At 36.4% G+C, this 25,356-nt stretch overlaps 1 non-coding gene across 16 annotated transcripts in view; it reads right to left on the bottom strand.

Moving 5' to 3' along the window:
• Positions 1-25,356, bottom strand: part of LOC100718470 (uncharacterized) — a 286,223-nt gene that overhangs the window by 105,996 nt on the left and 154,871 nt on the right. For 10 of the 16 annotated variants that reach the window (XR_010050616.1, XR_010050619.1, XR_010050624.1 and 7 more), the window contains one exon: positions 2,810-24,661. This is a non-coding gene — a transcript (uncharacterized LOC100718470). Of the gene's footprint in view, positions 1-2,079; positions 2,129-2,809; positions 24,662-25,356 lie in introns of all 16 variants that reach the window. The other 6 variants (XR_010050621.1, XR_010050631.1, XR_010050618.1 and 3 more) reach the window with 6 other exon arrangements.

The following is a 25,356-nucleotide window of genomic DNA, read 5'->3' as shown; positions in this document are numbered from 1 at the left end:
CAGCTATGGTATTTTATGGATTGGTGAAATCTCTCTACAACTGTCAATTCTTATATTAAATTGTATAATCTAATACTAATTTCCAGGAGAACAGTTCAGGATATGCTGAGAGTGGAGAAAATTCTCTTGGGAAGAGTAGAAGCTTCTGTATAGAGGTTAGACTGACAAAAGTAGTGATAAAAGGATGTGGCGATGGAGCACAAGGAGGACCAATCATTTTAGCATCTATGCCTTAAATTTTATTTTTTGGTTCTTTTATAGCTTCATTTTAAAAATATAAGTCATCCTGGCTTGGAGATTTTAGTTGCAAACTGATTCAAAAGCACTTTGAAACAATCTTCATACTAGTTTTGGGCATTTTTTCTTAGTCAGAAATGGGCTTTCAAAGAACATTTCATATTTGTTCATTCTTCCATAATTGTGTTTTAAATTTATCCACTCACTTGAGTTTCAATTTACACAGCCCCCATAATACCTTCTCCTTTCACTGGATCTCAATTTCCATTAACAAAATAATAGAAAATAATCAATAATAGATCTTACATAGATGGAGAAGCATTTGTAGTCTTTAGTGTCTGTTTAAACATTGTGAATGCATCTCAGTATCCCCAATATTTCTTCTCTCACTGTCATTGTTGAGTAGAGCAGGAATTTGTTTCTACTTGTCATATAGTTTTATCTAAATGTATACTGTATCTAAATCTAACTCAGTACCTCAAAATGAATTATACAAAATTTATGCAAAAATGAGAAATTAGATCAAAACATAAAGAGGGTAAGAAGCCATGTAGGGAATACATATATTATAACTCAGTTCCAGGATTTCAACATACCAGGTATGATCAAAATATATGGTGAGTGCTTAAACTTAAAAAATTCATTACAGGAGAAGACACATTGTCATTAATTCCCCTCCCTTGAACACACTTAGACCCTCATTCCTGTCTCTTTCTGAAACAATTCTAGAAGCTCTTTTTCATGAGTTTGTCTTTGTGGTTGTCACTGTTGTTTGTACGTGGGAATCAAACTCAGGACCTTGCACTTGTAGGCAGGCACTTATACCACTGAGTTATACTTTTGGTCCCATGAGCATTTTTATGAATCATAATCAAAATTTCAGTGAATGCTAACATCCAACAAAGTACCATCCAACAAAATGGTACACTCCTAAAAGCACTAAGTTGCTTCTTCATATGCCTGTTTACCTGATCTGACACTGTATGACTTCTAGCTTTTACCAAAGTCAAAATAATCGTGAGAGGTAAATATTTTGAATCAATTTAGACGATTGAGGCAGCCACGACAGTACACCTGTGAAAGACTTAAAGGAAAACTTTCAGAACCCCTCCAGAAAGGGCCAAGAATAATGAAATAAAGGGGTTTGAAGAGCAATGAGATAAATGGGGGAAGTGTTTTCAGGATGATTAATGGTATCTGTGATGTTTTAGATCTAAAATGTCCCCACAAAATCTCATACTTTGAAAGGTGATTGGAACACAAGGGCCCTACAGTCATCCCTGTATTAATCCACTGACAGGTTCACTGCTGAATGGAAGGAGGGGGGACCGGCTAGAGGAAGTCATGGAGGGTGTGACCCAAAATGGTCTGTTCTTGTCCCAGGCTCCTCACTTCTGTCTCTATTTCCTGGCTTCCACAAGCTTCCTGCCCTGCCTCTCCACTGTGGAATAAAACCATGAGCCAAAATACACTGTTTCTCCTTTAAATTGCAGGTGTCGTTATTTGCCCAGCAATGAGAAATTGACTAAGATGATATCTTTTACTGTAATCAGCTTTTTAAAATAAGCATTGGCATTACATACCTTGTAAGCCAGGAACTAACAAACTTCAGTAGTGCATAATAATAACCCGTGGCCATCATGGACCAATGCCAGCTTGATTGGCTTTGAGACCCACCCAAGGAATTGATGGGTAGAGAATATTTCAGTGCATGTCTGTGTGGGGAATGGAGATATGGCCAGGGGTTCTATGCTTGGCTCATCTCTTCGTTTCTGGAATTCTTTCTTGCTCTGTTCCCCTGGCTTTCTTTCTAGTTACTATCTAATGAGTAGGTTTGCTCACCGTGACCTTTCATGATGACGTCTCTGCCTTGGAGCCAGCCAATCTGGGACTGAAAGCATAAGCAAATTTAAACTTTTTTAATCTTAAATTCTGGGTTCTGGCCATTGTGTCTCAGCAATGGGAAACCTGACTAATACACAATCATTTCTTGAATTTTCTGTTCTTTAATATGGCAGTTGACAATTAATTTTGGATAAATAACACAATCAGGCTTCAGAATCTCTATTTACATAAGCTCAAGTACAGACTCTCAGGGAAAGTATTTGCCTTGTGTGCTCCAAATTGCTAAGCATAAAGAAGCCCATCAATGTAAAAGGCTTCTGAAGTATGAGAAAGTACATCTTTATGTGTGACTGTCTACACAGGAAAGGCTAATTAATTAACTGTAAAACATGTAAGAGGCTGGGGTGTAGTTTGGTCATAGAGTGTGTGGGAGGCTTTGACTTCAACCACTAACTGCACAAAAATAAAACACTTATATTAAGTAAACATGAAATGACACTTTTAAAGAAACCATAAATGTAATTAGTATTAATAAAAGCTCAATTTTAAGTAAAAAAGAGTAGTTATACAAAAGAATGATTAGAAAAAAGTATTCAATTAGCAATTTCTTAACTAGATCCTACACCAAATGTTTAAAAAGCTAAGTAATGAGGTCCCTGCTGGTTGTGTTAATGACACAAAAGAAGCAGTCTCTTCGGGATGGGAAATGAATCTCAGCACTCCTTACCTTTGGGTTTCGCAGTCAGCTGGACAGACACTCTTTTCACCCCCAATGGATTAACTGCTTGACATTCAAATTGACCTTGATGGTGCTGTGCAGCGTGATTAATTCTCAGTCCCAGAAGACGGAACTGTATGCAGACCCTGCAAAGGGATTTGCCCTCCTGCAAAGAGGAAAAGATAGGACACAGTGTTGTGGCATGTATGGCTAAGGATGGAGACCCATCTCTCAGGACATCCTTGATGTCATCTTTGCACTACGATGGCTCCTCCCATCATTGCATCTCTGCATCTCCAGTACCACTCTTGACCTTCCCCCAACCTCTGCCACTCTCCTCCTAGGAAGTACCTCCTCTTACCACCAGAAGAGTGTAGCTTCCTAATGAATTGCTCACTAACCTCAGCTAGAATTCACATTTCAAAACTGATCTGATTATTAAACACAATTTTCAAATACCTCTGTAACATCTGCACATGTATATATATTTGGAATATAAACAGTGACAGAACTTTCAGAGTACTGGGTAACATTTTAAGTATGATGCGTTTGTGACACCCCCGCTGATTAGTTTCACACCCATGACTTTAGATCCTCATCTTTCTGACCTTGAGCATACACTAAGCCTCGGAATCCTTCTCATCACATTATTGCTTGTGGTCAGTATTAAATGGGGTTGTCACTTTCAGCAATTTCAGTGAAAACTTGTATCTTACTCAGTGGCTTGTTGTGAATGAGAAAATGAGAGCTAACCTTTATTGAATGGGCACAGAGTGTGTCAGCTACTGTTCTTAATGTTTGAAAATACACGCACATTCAGATCATCCTGTTGTGGGAAATAGCATCATCTTCAGCACAGCAAAAAGGGGTCCCTGGTTAAAAACAGTTAAATACCTTGGCCAAAGTCACACTAGTGGATGGAGGAGTACAGACATGTAACTTGGTTGGGGCTCCCAGATCTACTTCTTATACATTATTGTGCTTCACCAGATTCTTAAAGACTACACCAAAAATTTTAGTAAATAACATTTAGGATGCAGGTATATTTTGAATTTAATCTAGTACCTAAGTGTGTATTTAGAATTTAGAATTTCCAAGTCCAGAAGAATCTTAAACAAGCTGTCATCCAGCCCATAGTGAGTCCTGGTCTCTAGTCCTCAGGCTCCCTGGCAGTACCAGCTCCCTGGTGTACCCACCCCCACCTTGTCCCACTACCAATTTTTTCCAGGACAGCAGCTTTATTATGAGAGCTTTATCAAGCTGAGAAATCACTTATTGTCTCACTTTTTATTATGATTCATTCTGTACTAAGGGAAGATTTTTAAATTCTAGTTAAAAGGCAATTTTTTAAAAAAAATTTGAAATAGTCTGTAGACTAGCTTTTGGTATTTTTTAAGAATTGTAAAAGCATGGAAATTTCTGAAAATTTTACTTTTAAAATCAGAAAGGATGATTTCAAGAAAGCCACATTTTTAGCACCTAAAATGAAAGTATCAGGAAAATTATGATCATGTTATATATAAAGATTACTTGTTTGGATGATGTGTTTATGTTCATGTTGGATCCATCATAATTACTTTAAACCATTTTTGTACTCTTCCTCACCCAAAAAGAAGGTGTTCATTCTTCCGCACAATCACTTGACAATGTGCTGATACCTGCTTTTGTCCAGAAAATTACTGGATGTGGATGCCCTTCTGCTTCACACAGAAATTCCACAGCATGTCCCCCCAAGGACTGCTTGATCCCTGAGGCTTTCAGTAAATCATAGTGGAGCTAAAGAGAAAGACAGAGTGCATCCAGAAAGAAAGTTATTTTGTAACTTTTAAAACCAAGAGAAAAAAATATCCTGTGAAATTAGAATTTGTTTCCAAAGTTTGATTCCTCAAACTATTAAAAACATGGAGTTCTTTGTGTATTTTTGTGCTTACTTACAAAAATATATGTACACCTGGTTTGCAAAGCTGAAAAACAACACCCAATAAGAAGCTTATGAGAGCTGCTGATATGATTAAATCTTCCCTCTACGTGGTAGGTGAAATACACATATTCAAAACCCCAAATTATATTTGAATGACTAGCAAAATAATTTTCTCCCAGCTTGCACACACAATATTTGAAACAAATTTCAGAAAGAAATGCATGGTCGTTAGTATTAACGTTCTTACAACTTTTGTAAAGGTCACACAAGTCAAGATTCAGATCTTTTGTACTTGATTCTGTATAAACAGTGCAAAATGTACAGCCTCACACATAATTTACAGAAAGGGATTCTGCTCATGACATTTTGAATACTAGGAAAAAAATCAATATGGCCATTTAAGAAAAACACAGTAATCTCCAATAAGTAGTGATATTTTCAAAAGAACTTTGCAGGTAACTTAATAAATCATTTCTGGTGTTTTAGGTCTTTGAACAATTTCTAGCACCCCTTGTTTCCATCAGCATCTTCAAAAACAACAAAGATGATAAAAAGTAAATACTATTTGGAAAAGATATTTGTTGTAAGCTGCATACTATGTGCCGATAACAAGGATGCTTTTTGAAAGTCTTCAAAAAGTAGGATGCTAGGCTAAATACTTACAATATATGATTGATTACAAAGTCACACAGATTCCTGATGACCCTCAGGAGTGTGTACCAGGTATTTGTAATAGACATCCAGAAAACTCAGGTCAAAAACTATCCCACAGACCAGCAGTCTCAAGGTCCTTATTCCATAGGTGAACAGACTCAGACTGGAGGAAACTGAATTGAATTCCTCTCAGTCAGATAATAAGTGACAAGGATGGTATAAGAATCTAGGTCACTTAACCTCCAGCCTGATGTTCTTTCCAGAACATTAAACTAACTCCCTAAGTTACTAGAAATGATTTAAAAAGAACAAAAATATTTCTGCAGTAAAACACGCATTTATGACAGAATAAAAGCTGTGTAATGAAAGTAGGTTGGTAGTTAAATGACATTGAGTCAAGGTTCTAATATCGGAAGTTTTGATTCCAACTTTTTAATAATTAAACTTCAGTTTGCCAAGTTGAGGGAAAAAGCAGTCTTGTGTCACGTGTGCAAGAGGAAAAGAGGCAAACAGGAAAGGAAAGAAATCTTAATATTCTACATGCAAGCAAAACATTACATAACTGTGGAGCTTAAATTGATTCCTAACATTGGCTAAATATGTTGAGAAATTTCTATGTAACAGGAGAGACAGAAAAAGAAAAGAAAAAAACCCTAAAAACTAACCATTGCACAGGCAGGTAAGGAGGCTGCAGGGATCAGGCAGGAAAGGAAGAGGGCCGGTCAGGACTCTTTCATGGAAAAGTCACCCGTGAATCCCACTTTCAACACTAAAGCAGCAAACACTGAGACGCATTTGCTACTCTATTAAAATCCTTCCTTCTGGCTATTCATGACCATGATTCTGCTGACAAAAAGCACTTGGTTTACACTATAAAAGACAATAGGCTTTCACCTAAACACTGCAGGCTAGGATTCATGCCTCTCATTGAAGCTATTTAGCTTTTTTTGTTTTGGTAACGTATTTATCATTTTCCCAACCACTCCAGGGAACTAGTGTTACCAGTGGATACTGTGACCTTGGCTTCAACAAACTTTAAAAGAACTAAAGAAAAATTGCTAGAAGCCCTGGTACATCCCTGTACAAAAAGGGTACGTCTTAAGATATTTAGTCTATATAGTAAGCAAACAGAGAAGTCTATTTTAAAAATGAATGGAATGATTAATGAAGCATCTCCAGACTAATTAAGAATATCAATACACAGATCCACAAGTGACACAAGTAGATAGTTGCAAGTGACAAAAAACAAGCAGATGGTGATTTCAGTGTAAATTGACTGGCAAAAAGAAATGAGGAGTGTTGTGATGTGTGAAGCAAGCCTTCTACAAATGTTCCCAGGGTTTAGTTAAACATCAGTGGATGCAGATGGACAAACAGAAAAAGTAGGAACTAGGTGCTGAAGCTGGAATGCTCCAGACCAGCATAGTGTGAAATAAACACTGCTAACATGCAAATTTCGGTTGGCTCTTAGGTTTCTAAAAATCTAAGGCGTTAAATGTAAAACTGCAAGGAAAACAGAAACTAAGCACTATTTCTTCTAAAGCATTTTTCAATCTCTGCACACTGAAACAAGTCTAAAAATAATGCTTGGGACCTTAAAAAGTAATTTCCCTTAGGAGTTACGAAACACTTTGGAAAAGTTTTCATTTTTACACCTTCTTTTAAGAGCAAGCAAAGTGTTTTCATGATGTTAGCATTTCTAGAAGAAAAACACAAATTTTCTCAGACATGCTAATTGCAACAAGAGAATGATCCTCTATCTCTGTGGAAGATGTTGGCACCAAGCCATTCAATGCAGAAACCACTTGGTGATGCAGGAAACCTAGGCAGGAGAAAGTCCTGTGCTTAAGTAACAGGGACTCGCTGTGCTGAGCTTCCGTCAACACTGGGCTGCCCAGAGAGATAACGCTAGACTGACTTTCTTCAGTGTTTCTGTGGCTCTGGTGCTTTGATGAATAACATCCTATGTAAATCAAAAATAGCAAATTTCTTAAGTCAAATATTCCATGGTTGCAGGAGATCTTTTAAATGGACAACTGTAAATTATTATACTATTATCTGATGATTTAAAAAAAGTCATGGATAGAACAGGACTTATGGGGACTAATGGCCTTGCTCATGACATTTACATATATTCAGCTACACACACACCCACACACACTCACTCAGAGAAACAGAAAGTAGAAGACAGCCTCCAACTAAGAACAAAATTACAGCGGAAGAACGTATCTTCCTTATATAATAATTGCATACCCATGCCTGTCATTTACTTAGTTTCTGAAAGTAGGATAGTTTATGAATGGGGTCATTATCGCTGAGAGCCCTCAGCATATTCTCAGGCCATGTGGAACAGACAGCTTGGTAAATGATTATGAACTGAGGTCATGCCTCTCCCCTTTCACAGAGGGAGTGTCTTCCCTTTATCTGTAAAATACTCTAAACCACAAATATCTTTTGACAGTGTGTTGCCAGATTAATGACTTCATCTTTTATTACTAATGGTTGGTCCTGGCATTTGAATAAATGCTGAAGTGGAAAAAAAATTCAACTTTTATGTTGAAGCAGATTGGTCTTGAAAATTCTATTATGTCCAAAAATACTTGGCAAATAAAACTATCTTCCCCTGACATATGTGATATTTCTTTTAACTTGAAAAATAATTTTTTGAGTGTGGCAGGAAAAGCATTCCCACCGTGACCTTCTGCTCCCACACCTTGTACAATTATGTTTGCTGTGGCTCGAGCAGAGCCCGGCTGTTGCTGGCAGGACAGGTAAATCCACCGCGATCCCCCAGGGGGATGTTCTGCAAATGAAGTCCACTCGGAGTTACCGAGCGCCTGGCTGGGTCCAGGAACTCCCCACTGCTCCTGTCCAGGTCAGGCGTGGAGGAGGGTGGCCTGTGGCCACACATTCCAGAGTTGCACTGGTGCCAATTAAAACCTCCGTGTCCTGGGGCTGGATTACAAAGCTGGGTTTGGCTAAGACTGAAAGGGAAACAAAACCAAATACAGCCAACAACAGTCAGGAAGAATTGTTTATTTTGCATTGTGATTTTAAGATTATTGTCCTTTTCAAAATGTTTTAACACTAAAATGTTATATACACATTAAATATGAAAGAATTAAATCTAAATAAATTAAATGTGGATTTCATATAACTGCAGATATCCTTTAAAAAGATCTCATCTTAAGATTATTGAGTTATAGGCAATACACAGTGCTCAATCAATATCTACACTTAATGGCTAAGTGTGTAATTGCACCATTTTTAAACACTCATCTTTAAAAAAAAAACAAAACACAATTCTGGCAATGAGATATAGGCACACATCCTAAAAAGACATTTTCTTTCCTAAGCCTAAATCTAGCTAGTCACTGTTTTCCTTCCTGTTGTTACCTGGTACTCAGTCATGCGCTTGGATTACAGAAGCAACTTTGTGACAAGTGACAATTACAGGGTAAAAAGAGGCTTATGTGCAAAGGAGTGAGGAGTAGAAAACTATCATTGGATCACTGGGGCCATCCATGCGGCAGCTCTGCACAGACTACCCTGCAAACAGTGAAAACACATACACGCACACACAAACACACACCCAAGGTGTTAGGCTGTGTAGAGCCAAATTTTCATCTACTTTCACCTGAATATATTGAGAGCTGATTCAGTGAGTGAGCAGAAAATCTGGAATTCCATATAACGACCTTCACTCTTTCTAATTGAAAATGTGACTCTCAAGCAGAAACTAAAGGCTGCTACAGAGCTTAACACGCTAATGGAGTGAGTCTCAGGACTCCTTGGCCTCCCTGCTGAAGGTATTCTGGCAAGTTGGAATCCCTTGGCCTTCTCTACTCAATAATGAAGGTTTAATTCAATTTCTAATAAAACGAATGCCTTAAGTGCACTAGAAAAAAATTTAGTATCAGAAAGATACAAAGTCAAAGAACAGACACTCTCTTCCTTGTATGTTCACGATCAGAGAACAAATCGCCGGACGTGGAAAAATTTACAGTTTGCCAGGGACTCAGCTCAGCGGCATAAGTGCCTGCCTGACAAGTGCTCAGTCATGAGTTCAATCCCTGGTACCAAAAGGAAAAAAAATACAGCTCACTTGGAAAATAATTTTATTAGAGATAGATATAAATTCCTGTAGGTGAAGCTGCCAGGAGACAAAGGACAGCCCAGGGAAAGCTACTGTAATAGAAATAAGAAGGGTTTTTGAAGTAAGACAGTGATAGTGGGAACAGAGAGGGAGATAATCTGACACACATGCAGGAGAAAATTTAGGGGTTCAAGGAAAGGAGGGAGAGGATGCGGAGTCCTGGAAGTCAGAGCGGCAGCATCAGGCTCTGCCTAGGGGCAGAAAGGAGGGAAGCTTTGGAAGGAGCTCCTGGATGCACCACTAGAACCTTTCTATACTGTAGGTGCAATGTACACTAGGGCAGCCGCTGTGGAAATGAGTATAGAGATCCCTCAAGAAAAAGCAGAAAAATGGAAATTCTGTTCAAACCCAGTCATAGCCCTTCTGGGCAACACACTGAAAAAGTTAAAGATATCGTGTTATCATTGACACCCATGTTTATAGCAGCACAAATCCTAATGGCTGAATGTTGGAGGCAGCCTATAGGCCTGCTAACACATGGATGCATAAAGAAAAGGTGATAGTTATATGCAATTCTAAGAAGTACTACTCAGTCATAAGAAGGATAAGTCTGACTCATCATTAAAAAGTGGATGTACTTTGAGACTATAATGCTAAGTGAAATAAGTCGGACACAGAAGATGAACTATTGCATGATTTTTCTTATATGAGAAAATCAAAATATATATAATTTAAAGAGAATAAAAGATGGATGATGGGCACCATGGAGGTGGACTCTGCAGAGATGGAAGAGGGATCTGCGAAAGGAGGCAGATGGGAAAGTGTGGAAAAGAAGTAAAAATTATCAAGGTGTGATAAGCATGGCTACTCGTTCCCCAAAATGAAGGTAATTATTAGTATCATAAAACATACTAATAATAAGAAAGAAGTCATGAGACACTAGGAAAGGGAATCCCATATTTAGTCAACCCCAATGCAGAGGCTTTCTCCTGCCAGAGTAAATCTTGATTCAATGCATTTTCCCCATTAGCTTTGCCTTTCTGTGCTGTGGCCGGCTCTCTGGCACACTGGAACAGTCGCCGGCTGACTTCCTCATCATTCTGAGTCCTCCTGTTTGTTTTGTGAACTGCTGTCAGAGATCTCACGGGAAGAAACTCTTACATAAGTCAGTATTAAATACTCTGAAGAATCCAAGCCACCTTGTGCCTCCCCAAATCAGTGGGGCTCTAGGTGTCCCTGGGTACTCCCCAAGCCTCCTATCTCTGTCTCCCCTAAGCCTCCTATCTCCTAACACATTGCTTGTGCCTCTACTTATCTTTCTATCTCCTATTTGTCCTTCCTTTCAGCTTAGATGTACCATTGCTGGACAAGCCTTTCTCAACCGCACGGGACTCTCTAAGTCTGCTTCCTCTCTCATTTCATCTTGTTTGTTATCTCTGTTGCTATTAATAACACTGTCCAGTGGTCTCAGATTTATCTGCTGTTGCCACCTTTCCTAAGTGATATGCTAGACCTAGCTCTTGACAACCAGTTAGCAAATTTTCAGTCGTCTGCAAATTGACTTTTAGCAGTCATTATTGAAAGTTAAATTACATAACCTTAAGATTAAGTAAATCTCAGCATCAAAGCTGTATTTTACAATTCATTACTTCTCATTATTTTACTGCATTTTTCTATGATCTATGAGCCTGAAATTATCTGTGTTTTTTATGTCCTTATGATAGCAAAGCTGCATCATAGTGAGCTCCTGCATATTTCTTTTCGGCTCCACATTCAGTGCTATGTTGGAGATTGGAAATTAGCCCCAGAGGGATTATTAGTCTTATAGAAATGGGCAAACGCTGCAAATCAAAGGTCTGCACACCTCAGACCCAGTTTTGGAACATTTTCTAGCATAAAACCGTGACCTACGCTTCCACCCACTCTCCTAACACATCCCAAAACTTAACATTTCACTGAAATATGGCTACTGCCTCATAGACTATACTCTCCGAAGACAAGAGACAATGTATTTCTAAATGTTTGATCATTTGTTTCAGAGTCTCACTATATGATTCAGGCTGACCTTAAACTCACAGTGATCCTCCCGCCTTAACCTCCTGAGTGCTGTGTTTGCAGGAGTGTGCCACCATGCCCAGTTTATTTACAAATCTTGTAGTGACATTAATGGGGAGGCACAGTTACCATAATTTCCTACATAACTCATTGAAATTATAACAAAGCTTATTGAGAGGTAAAGGGATATGTGATTCTCAATGTTAGTTCAGCTGGCACAAATGTATGTTTATAATGTAGGCATATGAATGTCGGATAGACTAAATTTCTGAAAAGGATAATACTGCTGCCTGCGTGCAACAGGTCCACTCTGCTTCAGAATACTGGAAAGCTAGAGGTGCAATTAAACTGATAATAACACAGTCTGGGAGTCATGGAGTCATGCCTGTAGAGTGCTGGAAAAAATAGAACAAATGCGGGAAATTAAAGGGTTGAAGGTGTAGGTCAGTGAGAAGTGTTTGAATACTGTGCAGGAGTCCTACGCTCGATTCCTAACACTGCCAAAAATATGTGTGTATGTGTATGTGTGTGTTATGGTTTATATCCAGATGCCTCCCAAAACCTCAAGTGCTTATTGATGAGTTTTTTGGGAGCTGCTAGGATCATGGGTGTGTGATATTCACCAGTAGATTAGTCTACTGATTAGTTTACAACCAATGTGATTTTGAGAAATGAAGCCTGATTGGGGGAGAACTGGAGATGTAGCCTGGAAAGGCACCTCACCCTCCCACCTCCTCTAATTCCTCTCTCTCTTCCCCATAACCTCATGGGACTCTTTCTTCTCTGCAATGGCCTCTGCCACACTGCTCTGCTCAGGAGCCAGCCAACTACGGACTAAAACCTCCAAAAGCTCTGTGCCCAGATAAAGCTCTCCTCCTATAAACTGCAGGTGTTGGATACTGTGTCACAGTGACAAGAAAATAACTAAGACAAAATGTCCATATTTTCAATACACAAAATAAACTTCAAAAGGAAAAATGTTAGTTCTATTTTCCCTAAAGCCAGTCACAAAAAGTCTCAATCATTTTCTACTGTAAATTTCTACTAATTGATAACTGATGCGCTTATATTAAGTTCAACCAGAAACAAACAAAAACTCACTTGGAGAACTGGAGTATTTGAGAATGGCATTGTGTATCTTGGCTTCTCCAGCCAAGTTTCTGGCCATGCACTGGTAGAACCTTGGTCTGACTCTCTGGTGTTCTGGATCATTAGTGTTCCATCGTCAAACATGTTAGGTGGAGTGGCATCTTCCAAACGCAATGAATGGCTGGAAATGAGATCTACATATTTATTACTTACTCCCCTTCATATTTAATCCCTTTCATACTTAAAACTTTAATGAGACTGAGTACAGCATACTTTATAAACGATTTATGTGTTAATTTATTTTTACAATCTAAATAATTCAAATTTCTTTACTCTAAATTCTAGTTTTCTAAGTATAACCTGAACATGAATACATGAGAAGGGGAAGGATATTCAAATACTCTGCTTTCTTAGAACAATGCTGAATTTCTTTTTTTTTAAAAAAAGGAATCATCATGTGGTGACGGGCAAGCATCTCACCTCTTTCCTGTGAATCATTCAATATATTTTCATATTTTGTTAAAGTGATAAAGAAATATTTGCATTCAAAGCAATGTGTGTCCAAGCCCAGTAAAATTATATGTTTGTATCTCTTAGTATTAAATAACCATACCTCCACATATTCAGTTATTGGAAATTATGCCCAAATCGATGTGGACCATTTTTATATACTAGGAAAATATAATTTCTCAATTAAATGAATAATTCACTGAGTACAAGTAGGTTCAGGCATGTATCATCACATTACACCAATACTCACAGGCAAGGGAATGGTTTTATTTTAGCAATAAATACAAAGCTACTGACACAAAAACATACATTAGAAGTTTCTGCAAAATATTCTTTCTGATCAAGATTTTTTTGCTTCAGAAATATTTAATGATCATGTGTGAGAGGGCACATAGGTACTTAAGCAAGTATGCTTAATACTAATCAATGCATTCTGCATGAAAAAGAAAAATTTCCTTCCATCATTTATCACTCAGTGAACATTCATTAAACACCTATGATGTATCACCAGTGAAAAGTACCCTTCATAGAGGAAACGGTCCATTGGAAGAATCATATAGCTTTTCCTTTGTTAGTTTTATATAGTCAAGGTGTTCCAGGTAATCCTGAATAGCTGCCCTATTCTTGTATATGTAAAAATAGTAAAGTACACCAGAGAGCAATCGGCATCCTTATTCAATGATTTTTGTCATAGAACACAAAAAAAGAAGTAGACGATGACCCTGTTTCACCTTTTATTTTGAATGTGGAATACACAATCCTCTTGCCTCACCTAACGGGTGCCAAAATTATAGGCACGTGCCATCACTCAGCTGCCATTCATGTTTTAGGGTGGAACAGAAGACAGATAACAGGAAAGACAGAATGTTATTCAACTATCAAATGGAAAGGCCTGATGTGAAGGAAAAGCAGCGATGAGACAAAGGAGGTCTTCTAGTGGTCCTGTGTGAAGAGATTTGTTTTTTTTCAGAAAAGGCATTGCTTCGAACGGCCTCTCAGTGCAAGTGACGGTCCAAGAAAGAAAAAGCTAAGTATCCTCTTCAGTGTAAGATTCCACAGCTACTCTATATACATAGCATGGTATAAATATCAGAAAGCATGATTCAAAAGGATCATACAACACTGAATGAATTAATTATTTTAAATGTGATTCTAAAGTTGCACGTCATTGAGCCAAATTAAGACCACCTGCCAAGAAATATGGGAACAATAATGGAACTGTAAGTTCAAAAGGTGAATTAGTTTAATATTGTTCTAACACTTAGCATCTTAAACGTCAAAGGCCACCAGAAGTGCCCATGATATCTGTCGTCGGGCTAGACAATGCAGTAGAATACACCAAGATGCACCATGATAAGATGATATAAAATGGTCATCAGCACATCACACCATACATTTAAGATACATTGTTCATTCCCCTCTTTGTTCGTGTCTTCTGCATTATACTCACAAAAATTTTATGCTAATGAATCATATTACTCTAAGAAGCAAAACAAGTCTGCACAGTATAAAATATTCCTTTCACATTGTTAGCCTGATATAAACTGGATAGTAATCATATGTAAAAATACAAAGTTTAAAAAACACAAAGATTTGTAAAAATAGGGTAGATTTCTTTCAAAAACATGTAAATAAGCACATTTGATTTAATGAAGAACTATCAATGAAATTTTTAAATGCCTGCTAAAAACTAATTGCTACCAAAGCACTAAAAATATGACTATGTTATCACACAAATTATAAATATTCACCATATACAGAGTCATCTTCAACCACAAGTTAAAATATAATTGCAATGGCTGCCTGCAATCTGCTTTATTCCATAATAATATACACCACAGAATTTAAATTTCTTTAGAGTGGCTGGAATTTCCATGTTCTAGAAACTTAACATTAAGAAAAAAAAGTTCCTGATTTAAAAATCTCTTTCTCTGTCTTGCTGTGTGTCTTCCAACAATTCTCAAATATTATAATGTGCAAACAAGAGTCATTAGCTTTTCAGTCATTCTGAAATCATTTTTCTCACTCTCTCTCTCTCTCTTTCTCTCTGAGATAAAAATCCTTTGTTTTCCTAAATAAGGTGAACCTTGTTCCCTGAAGCTAGTTTTGTTCATTTCCAGCTTGTGCCTATGTTCATCCTGAAGTACTTCCCTGACATCATCCAATCAATTAAGAACTATATAATGAGTGCTATTCTTCGGTGCTGGCAAACACTTCTGAGGACAAACCTAAAGAATTTCAAAAATCACGTTAAATGGCTTATGTCTTTTTTTTTTTTTTTACCAAATTATGATCAAAGAAATGGACCAGCTATGACTTTACTAAGTTTTTTTTCCCTTCAAATTCATATTAGAATTTAATCTCTACAATGATATATTAAAAAGTAAGAATGAGAACTTTCAGAGGTAATTAGCATTTCACAGTACGAATGGGATGAAAGAGACTAATAGGTGAATAAATCCAGTTGATTAATGGCTTATCTTCAGAGCAGGCATGCTATAAAGTTTAGTTTGACCAAATCTCTCATGCCCCTGTCATGGGATTCCCTGCACTTTCTCAGGGACGCTGTCAGTAAGAAGACCATCAAGAGATGCAGCCAATTGCAATTCAGACTTTGGCCTGGAAGCCTACGGCATTGTTATTAGTAATTGGAAATGAACCAAGACAAGATCTTAATTAAACTGATTCTCTGCTATGGATATGAGATTTTGTGCCTTTATATATGCTCAATCTTGGTAGATATTCTAAAGTTGGTTGAAAATATATATTTTAGCTTTTAATGTAGCAGATATAGATAGATACATACACTCAAATGTTGGTCTATACATACAGGTGTGTGCCATTAGGATTCTTGGCAATGGTTGAATACACCTAATTTTCACTGTAATCCTTCTGAAAAATAATAAGATTTCTCACTGCAATTGGGTTTGCGCTCATTTAACCTTGTGATTTTAGTTAATTATTTTTTCTTTTCTTTTTCAAAACTGGCAGTTATTGCATTAACCAAAGTAAAGTTTATCAGACTTATATCCAGAAGAATTTCATCCTTTCATTATTTAATATGACCTATTTATAAGGAATTACACATTTTCTTTGAAGGTAGTTTTAGTATATATTAATATTGCTGTATTATCATCATCTAGATTAGTATGACTTTGTAGTTATACATATTTGTCTGTCAATCTTCCGTATTTCATTTTTTATTTCTAGAAAATTTCTAGTTGTTACCTCTTCAGACATTTCACTTTGATCATTTGTAATCTTTCTTTCTGGAATTCTCACTGGGCATATGCTAGATCTTTACGTGTACTCTTCCATGTCTCTGAGCCACTTTAAAATCTGCTTACTTCTATAAATCTATCTTCTAATCCTCCAAGTCTACTTTTGATTGTGTCTAATCATTTTTGAGTCCATTTTTCTAAAGGCCCTAAAGTCAGGATTGAAGTTAACTAAAGAGTAGAAAAATGCATAGAGATACAGAAGGATCCCACAGCAGCTTCTACGGGGGTCAGTTTTTCTTTTTCTTTTTCTTTTTTTTTTTTTTTTTTTGCATTCAAACTACGAATAAAGACTGAGCAAGGCATTTTAAGAAGAAATAACAAAGAGCAAATTAATTCTACTTTTCAAGTGTTCCTGAACAATTTCAAGAATGGAACAAAACTGAAATCTTTCCATCAGGTGAGGTCTTCATCCTGGGCTACATTCCAGATTTAATGGTATTCATAAATTTTATTTACTCTAGCTATTTTTAACCCACATTTACTACTTTTTGCAAGAATTAAAAATATACTCTAACAGGATCAGCTCAGATTCTGACTATAATTAGAAGTGTAAATTATATGTAAAATGTGTGCAAACTGTACTGCCTCTCAGAGTATTCCAGTGAAAAACATGAAAATTCAGAGTTGATTATACACATGACAGAAGAAAACCAATGGAATTTCATGCAAGGGAAAAGATACATGAAAATTGAAAGGTTTTGGCCCAGGCAGGACACTGTAGCCAGGAAAGCCACAACCGGAAGCAGGAAGCCCCATCTTGCCCTGCCCCTAGGAAGTTACCTGTGACGCCATCTTCCCGCCCCTGGAAATTTACATATGGCACCAAACCTAGGACCAATGGGCTACCTGTGTATCCCTAATGTCCGCCTTAGGTTCCACCCCAAACCGAGGCTATTTACAGGCCCCCACGCCACATGTCCGTCGGAGAGATCGCAGGACGCCAGCGGTGGGGTTGCCGGTCATCTCTCTCTGTGTTCTCAGAATAAAGGCCGCTTTTTATTTTATATTTCTCATCTTTTGTTAATATTTTTCATCTTTTGGAAATAACTCTATCAAAAATCATGCTAGTTATCAATACCATAATGAATCAATAATATTAAGTTTAAGAATAGTTATTGAATTGTATTATGTATGTAGTTCATTTATGCATGTATTTTATGTTGCATACACATTCTTTTCAGCAATGTAAAAAATTTTTAAGATTAATTATCACTAGTTAATTTTATAGTCACAGCTCTTTAGAGTTATAGGCTCTATGTGTTATCAAAAAGCAAAACAAGAGTTAAATAACTTATTTTTATAATCCTGTATATCCTTCATTAGTGCACCTACATAATTCAACACTTATTTACGTCAGGAATATTGCAATATCAAGTTGTGAAACATTTTGTACCTCAAGTAATTTATATGAAGTTATGTTAAAGTATATTCAGAATTGAAACAACATATTTGGCTATGAATCTCAATATAGTTTCCAGAAAGAATACAAAATAGTTTTCAGAATCATTAATGTCTGAAAATACATAATTATTAAACAGAAATCTTCTAGATATTTTGAGCAGGTCAAAAACTAACAGGTAGAGGCCAGATCAGAGACTGTGGCAGCTGCGGCTGGGAGCTTCGCCCAGCCTATGGGAACTTTCTCCCTCACTTGGGAACCAGCCGGCTCCCCACTGGACCAGAGACCAGGCTGGAAGGGTGAGTGTAACAGCAGCAGCTGGGAGCTCTGCCCAACCTGCGGGAACTTTTTCCCTGACCTGGGGACCCAGGCCGGTTCCCCACCGGACCAGGGACCAGGCCAGATCAGAGACTGTGGCAGTGGCAGCTGGGAGCTCTGCCCAGCCTGAGGAGACACTCTTCCTGGCCTGAGGAGCAGGCCAGAAGTCCCTGCTGGGTCCAGTGAGTGGGGCCATTGCAGGGTACCCCATCCCAGGCTGGTGGGAGATCTCTCCTGCACCTGGAACAACACTTGAAGCTCCCAAATAAAAGAAAATGACAAAAGTCCAAAATGCAATCTCAAACATCCAGCCCATCCCAACAAAGCCCAGGAGCCATGTGCATAGAAGAAAACACATGCCACATGACTGAAATAATGGTAACTGAAATAAAGAAGGAAGTATGGGAAGCCTTAAAGGAATTCAAACTAGAAATATTCACTCAGATCAAAGAAGAATTGATAAAAGAAATGAAGCAGATGCTAAACATAGCTAAAGAAGATGCAGTTAAAAAATTGGAGGAACTAAACAAAAAGATAGAATCACTGGATGAACAATATCAGAAACAAACAGAATACATAAAACAGATGCAAAGAGATATACAGGAAATCAAAAACTCCATTGAAAGTCGTAAAAACGACCTCAATGAATGTGAAGATAGAATCTCAGACCTCAAAGACAAGATTGCAACAAGTGAACAGGAAAGAAAAGATCTTTTAAAAATAACAAGAAATTAGGAAATAACAATTCAACACCTACAGGATGACGCAAAGAGAAACAATATAAGGTTGATAGGGATAAATGAAAAAGAAGGGGACAACATAAAGGATGTCAAGGGGATATTTAGAGAAGTAATAGCTGAAAATTCCCCAAACATGAGATTGGAAATGATATCAAGATCAATGAAGCATATAGAACTCCAAATAGTCACAACCAAAATAAATCTATACCCAGACATATAATAATGACCATCCCAGAAATTGAAAAAAAGAATAGAATATTAAAGGCTGTCAGAGAAAAAAGACAGATCACCTATAAAGGAAAACTTATCAGAAATACAGCAGACTTCTCAGCACAAACAATAAAGTCAAGAAGAGCACGGAGTGATGTATTTCAGATCCTAAAGGAAAATGATTTCCAACCTATGCTGATGTACCCTGCAAAACTGTCCTTCAAATTGGATGGAGAAATATGATACTCCCATGAAAAAGATCACCTGAAAAACTTCATGAACAACAAGCCAACCCTGCAAAGAATACTGAAAGACAGCCTAGATACATTTAGGAAAAAACCACTAAACAGAGCAGATAGTTGAACAGAGCAGAAAAATAAACATGCAACAGCAGAAAGATAATATGTCAACAATAAACCAATTTATAGCAGTTCTTACTATTAATGTAAATGGTCTCAATACACCAATTAAAAGAAACAGACTGGCAGAATAGATCAAAAAACAAAATCCAACCATATGCTGTCTACAAGAAACCCACCTAACTCAAAAGGATACTCACAGACTCAAAGTCAAAGGATGGAAAACAACACTCCATGCAACAGGACCCCCCCCCAAAAAAAGCGGGGGTAGCTATTCTTTTGGCAGACAAAGTCAACTTCAAGCCAATAATGATCAGAAAGGATAAAGAAGGTCACTACATACTGGTTAGGGGAAAACTCCAAGAGGAAAAGATAACTATCTTAAATATATATGCACCAAATTCCAGAGCACCCCATTATATAAAACAAGTACTAACAGAAATGAAAAACCAAATCAGCAGTAACACAATTCTGACAGGAGATCTTAAAACACCATTGACACCAATGGACAGATCAAACAGAAAATCAACAAAGAAATAAAAGAACTGAATTGCACCTGTGAACAAATGGACTTCATAGACATATACAGAGTATTCCACCCAACAATGACAGAATACACATTCTTCTCAGCAGTACATGGGTCATTCTCTAAAATAGACCATATATTAACTCACAGAACATATTTAAATAAATGCAAAAGAGTTGAAATTATCCCTTGCATGCTATCGGACCATAGCGCCATGAAATTAGTAATTAACAATAAAAGATACTGCAAAAATCCTGCAAACACATGGAAACTGAATAACACACTCCTGAGTAACCAGTGGGTCAGAGAGGAAATTAAAAAAAAATAAGCAATACCTACAAACAAAGGAAAATACAGATACAACTTACCGGAATCTATGGGATGCAATGAAAGCCATTCTCAGAGGAAAATTTATTGCACTGAGCTCCCACATCAGGAAAACAGAACGAATACAAATAAACAACATGATGCTACACATCAAACATCTAGAAAAAGAAGAGCAAGTCAAGCCCAAAGCCAAAAGAAGAGAGGAAATTATAAAAATCAGAGCAGAAATCAACGCAATAGAGACTAAGAAAACAATCCAAAGAATCAAGGAATCAAAAAGTTGGTTCTTTGAAAGAATAAATAAAATTGATAAACCCCTAGCCAACCTTATTTTAAAAAGGTAAGAAAGAGCTCAAATCCATTGAATATGAAATGAAAAAGGTGAAGTCACTACAGACTCAATAGAAATACAGAAGATCATCAACACCTATTTTGAAAACCTCTACTCTCAAATGTTTGATAACACAGAAGAAATAGATTCTTAGAAACATATGAAGTACCAAAGCTAGATCAAGAGGATGTAAAACTGCTGAATAACCCAATCTCTATCAATGAAATTGAACATGTAATTAATTCCTTACCTACAAAGAAGAGCCCAGGCCCAAATGGATTCACTGCAGAATTCTACAAGAAATACAAAGAAGACCTAATACCGACACTCCTCAAACTCTTCAATGAAATTGAAACGGAAGCAATCCTTCCCAAGTCATTCCTGGAAGCAAATATTACTCTAGTACCAAAACCTGAGAAAGACCCAACTGAAAAAGAGAACTACAGACCAATCTCCCTAATGAACACAGATGCAAAAATCCTCAATAAAATATTGACAAATAGGATGTAGCAAATCATCAAGAAGATTATACACCATGACCAAGTGGGATTCATCCCAGGCATGCAGGGATGGTTCAACATATGTAAATCAATAAATGTAATCCACCATATCAATAAAGCTAAAAGTAAGAATCACATGATCATTTCCATAGATGCAGAAAAAGCCTTCAATAAGGTCCAACATTCTTTCATGATAAGAACGTTACAGAGAATTAGAATTGATGGTCTTTACTTCAATATAATAAAGGCTGTCTATGACAAACCAACAGCCAGTATCATACTAAATGGCCAAAAATTGAAAGCCTTTACTTTAAAATCAGGCACAAGACAAGGATGTCCTTTATCACCTCTCCTATTTAATATAGTACTGGAAGTACTAGCCAGAGCAATTAGACAAGAGAGAAAAATAAAAGGGGTAAAGATAGGAAAAGAAGAAGTTAAATTGTCATTATTTGCAGATGACATGATACTCTACATAGAAGACCCCCTAAACTCCATTGAAAGACTCTTAGATATAATAAATAAATTCAGTAATGTAGCTGGGTACAAAATCAATACTCAGAAATCAATAACATTCTTATACACTAACAACAAAATCACAGAGAGAGAAATAAGAGAAGCCACACTCTTCACACTAGCAAGCAAAAAAATGAAATATTTAGGAATTATTCTTATGAAAGAAGTGAAAGACCTATACAGGGAAAATTATAATACACTGAAAGAATAAATTGAAGATAATCTCAGAAAATGGAAAGACATCCCATGTTCATGGATAGGAAGAATAAACATTGTGAAAATGGCCATTCTCCCAAAACTGTTATACAGATTCAATGCAACTCCAATAAAAATATTATCAACATACCTTATAGATCTAGAGAAATCACTCCTATGGTTCATCTGGAACCTGAAGAGACCTAGAATATCAAAGGCAATTCTAAGCACCAAAGGCAAGGCAGGAGGCATCACAATCCCTGACTTGAAGTTATACTACAAAGCAACAGTAGTAAAATCAACATCGTACTGGAATCACAACAGAGCAGAGGATCAATGGAATAGATTAGAAGATACAACCACATCTACAAACACACTCAACCACCTTATCTTCGATAAAGGAGCCAAGCAGGTTCACTGGAAAAACAACAGTCTTTTTAATAAATGGTGTTGGAAAAACTGGCTCTCCAATGCCAAAAACTAAAACTCAACCCAAGCGAATCATCATGTACTAAATTAAAATCTAAATGGATCAAAGATCTGAATATTAAAACAGAAACACTAAATCTATTGGAAGACAAATTAGGTAGAAACCTTGAAGACATAGGGGTAGGTAGAGAATTCATGAACAGGACTCAAACTGCATGGGAAATACTTCCCGGAATCAATAACTGGGACCACCTCTTATTAAAAAGTTTCTGTAAGTAACTTTTTAATTTAACTTTCTGTAAGTAAGATCAAAAAAAATCTCCAGCATAGCGAAAAGAAAACCCACAAATTGGGAAAGGATCTTAGTGAATTCCCCCTCAGACAAAGGACTTTTGTCTAAAACATATAAAGAATTAAAAAAAAACAGACCCCCAAAATTCAAAGACCCAATCCAAAAATGGGCATCTGAGATGAATACACACTTCTCAGAGGAAGAAATACAAATGGCAAATAAATACATGAAAAATGTTCATCATCATTGGTTATTAGGGAAATGCAAATTAAAACCACACTGAGATTCCATCTCACTCCTGAAAGGATGGCCAGGATCAAGAAAACCAACAACAACAAGTGCTGGAGAGGCTGTGGGGAAAAAGGAACTCTCCTACACTGTTGGTGGGAGTGTACAATGGTACAACCTTTGTGGAGGTCAGTCTGGAGATTTCTCAAAAAGCTGGGATTGGAAGTCCCATTTGTTCCAGCTATTCCACTTCTAGACATCTTCCCAGAAGAACTGAAAGCATCATACCACAGTGATTATGCACACCTATGTTTATAGCAGCACGATTTGTAATTGCCAGATCTTGGAAACAACCCAAATATCCATCAACTGAGGAATGGATAAAAAAGCTGTGGTATTTCTATACAATGGAGTACTACTCAGCTATAAAGAAGGATCACATTGAGGTATTTATCAATAAATGGGCACAGCTTGAAACCATACTCATAAGTGAACTAAATCAAACTCGCATCTGTGAACACCGAATAGTTTCCCTAGTGTAGGAAATGATCCAAATATATAAAAGTACGTGATAACCATGATTCCCCGTTATGTGGCCTTGAAGCCTTATAAAATATTCACTCATTAATTGGAATGGCTTTATTCTGGGCTGTTTGATATTATGGCCTGTGATGCAAAGAACAGCTACTTTGAAGAAAATAAGACATCATGATAGCTAGTGCTGATTTAATACCATCTTGTCTTAAAGCCACACCAAACTATGGCTCTTCTGTCTCTCACTGATTTTATTATGTTGTAACTTGCTGGATTTTATCGTATGTGGTAGTATAAACAAGTATTGTTATAGGCAAAGAGATAATATAGAAACAATTGATGATTTATTCTGTTAGCTGGTTCTAAATACTCTACAATGCTTTCATCACTTGAATGGTGTTACACAGTCTTGATATGTTTGATGCTATAGCATATGAAGTTATATTCAAATATTTCAAAGAAAAAGACTCTATGGTAACTACTATTAAGTCGGGTTATTTGGTGGTGAAGCACTAGGTTGCTGAAAGTGTCATAGTTTAACCTGTATTGTTATGTTGTTATGTCCCCTTTTATCTCATCCTCTCCCTTATTAATTAAAAAATTATTTAATTAAAAAAAAACTAACAGGTAAAATAAATTCGAATTGCATGTGTAAACATCGTATTGTTTCTCTAGTGTAAAAAACTGAAAGAATAAATAAGAGCCAAAAATACATTACAGATATTGTGAAAGTGAAAGAGGAAGAAACTGCTCAAAAGGGAAAAACAACTGAGATGAGGGGAAAGAGAAAAGAAAGAAGGAAAAAATACATACACACACATATATATATATATATATATATATATATATATATATATTGTTTGTGATCAACTAATAAAGACTAGTAATATAATCTATCAGTATCTATCATTTGTGCTTTCATTATTTGATCAATCTTTCATGTCTACATATTACAATCTAAGAAACTACTTTGAAGGTAACAATATACCATATATTAACCATTGTTAATCTCCTATTATTTTGTTTTGAATTCTGTATCATCATTTTTATTCTTATTTTATAAAATAAAAAAATAATAAAATTTTTAAAAAGCTAACAGCTAAGAGGCATTTTTGTCTCTAATAAATTCTAATAATTCTGGTAATATTTCTCTAGACAAAGGATCTGAAGTAAGACAAAAGGATTACTGAAATGAGAATTACAACACATGCCCATGTTCAGTACAGTATTTACTTATTATCTATCCAGGTGATTTTGGCTATAGCGTTTCCTTCAGCTCGGCAAGTGAAGTAGACAGTATTTCCTGATGTTACCTCCACATCATGAGGTGCAAAGGTGATTCAAGCACTTTCTATTAAAAAAAAAGAATTAGTAATTTTTAAATTACCAAAGTATAACATTTTAATACATTATAAACACAAAGAGTTATAGCTATTTTTTCTGTATTAAAGTTGTTCTTATTGAATTGCATTTACTTAGTAAACTTGTATCCATTTAACCATGAGACATATTCAATTTAAACTTTAGCAATTTGAAATGTTCACCACATAAAAGATCTCCAGAAAAGTAAATCTACCTGTGTTCCTGCACCTAATAATTCAATTTAGTCCTATTTATGAAGAAGTTTAATTTTTATGGATTAGATTTTCAAACCAACTACTTAAATCAAGCTTGCAATTTCATAGGTACTATCCCTAGGCAATTAGTCATCTAAGTACTTTAAATAATTTTAAAAACGTATGCATCGAGATACCCAACCTGGCCAAGCAAAACTACTTTTAATATAAGCAAATGATACCATGCTAAAATAATAAGAATTAAGTGATAAATCAAGGAATGTTTTAAATTTTAATAGGAAACTGGAGTCATTTTAAAGCACAAGATATTACTCAACTTAAATATTAGAGAGCAATGTACAAAAAAAGACTTTACTCTTCATAGTATATTTTACTTAATTTTGTCAAAACTTTCCTATATGAAAAAATTCTTGCTTTTGTAAATGAATTATTTGAGATTTTATTTTTAAGTTTTATTTTAAAAAGATTA

Source organism: Cavia porcellus, unplaced genomic scaffold (assembly GCF_034190915.1).
Source record: "Cavia porcellus strain 051 isolate PalLab524CR breed Dunkin Hartley unplaced genomic scaffold, mCavPor4.1 scaffold_11, whole genome shotgun sequence".
Lineage (NCBI taxonomy): Eukaryota > Metazoa > Chordata > Mammalia > Rodentia > Caviidae > Cavia > Cavia porcellus.
The sequence above is the reverse complement of the archived record's forward strand: the minus strand, read 5'-3'. Positions and strand labels throughout refer to the sequence as shown.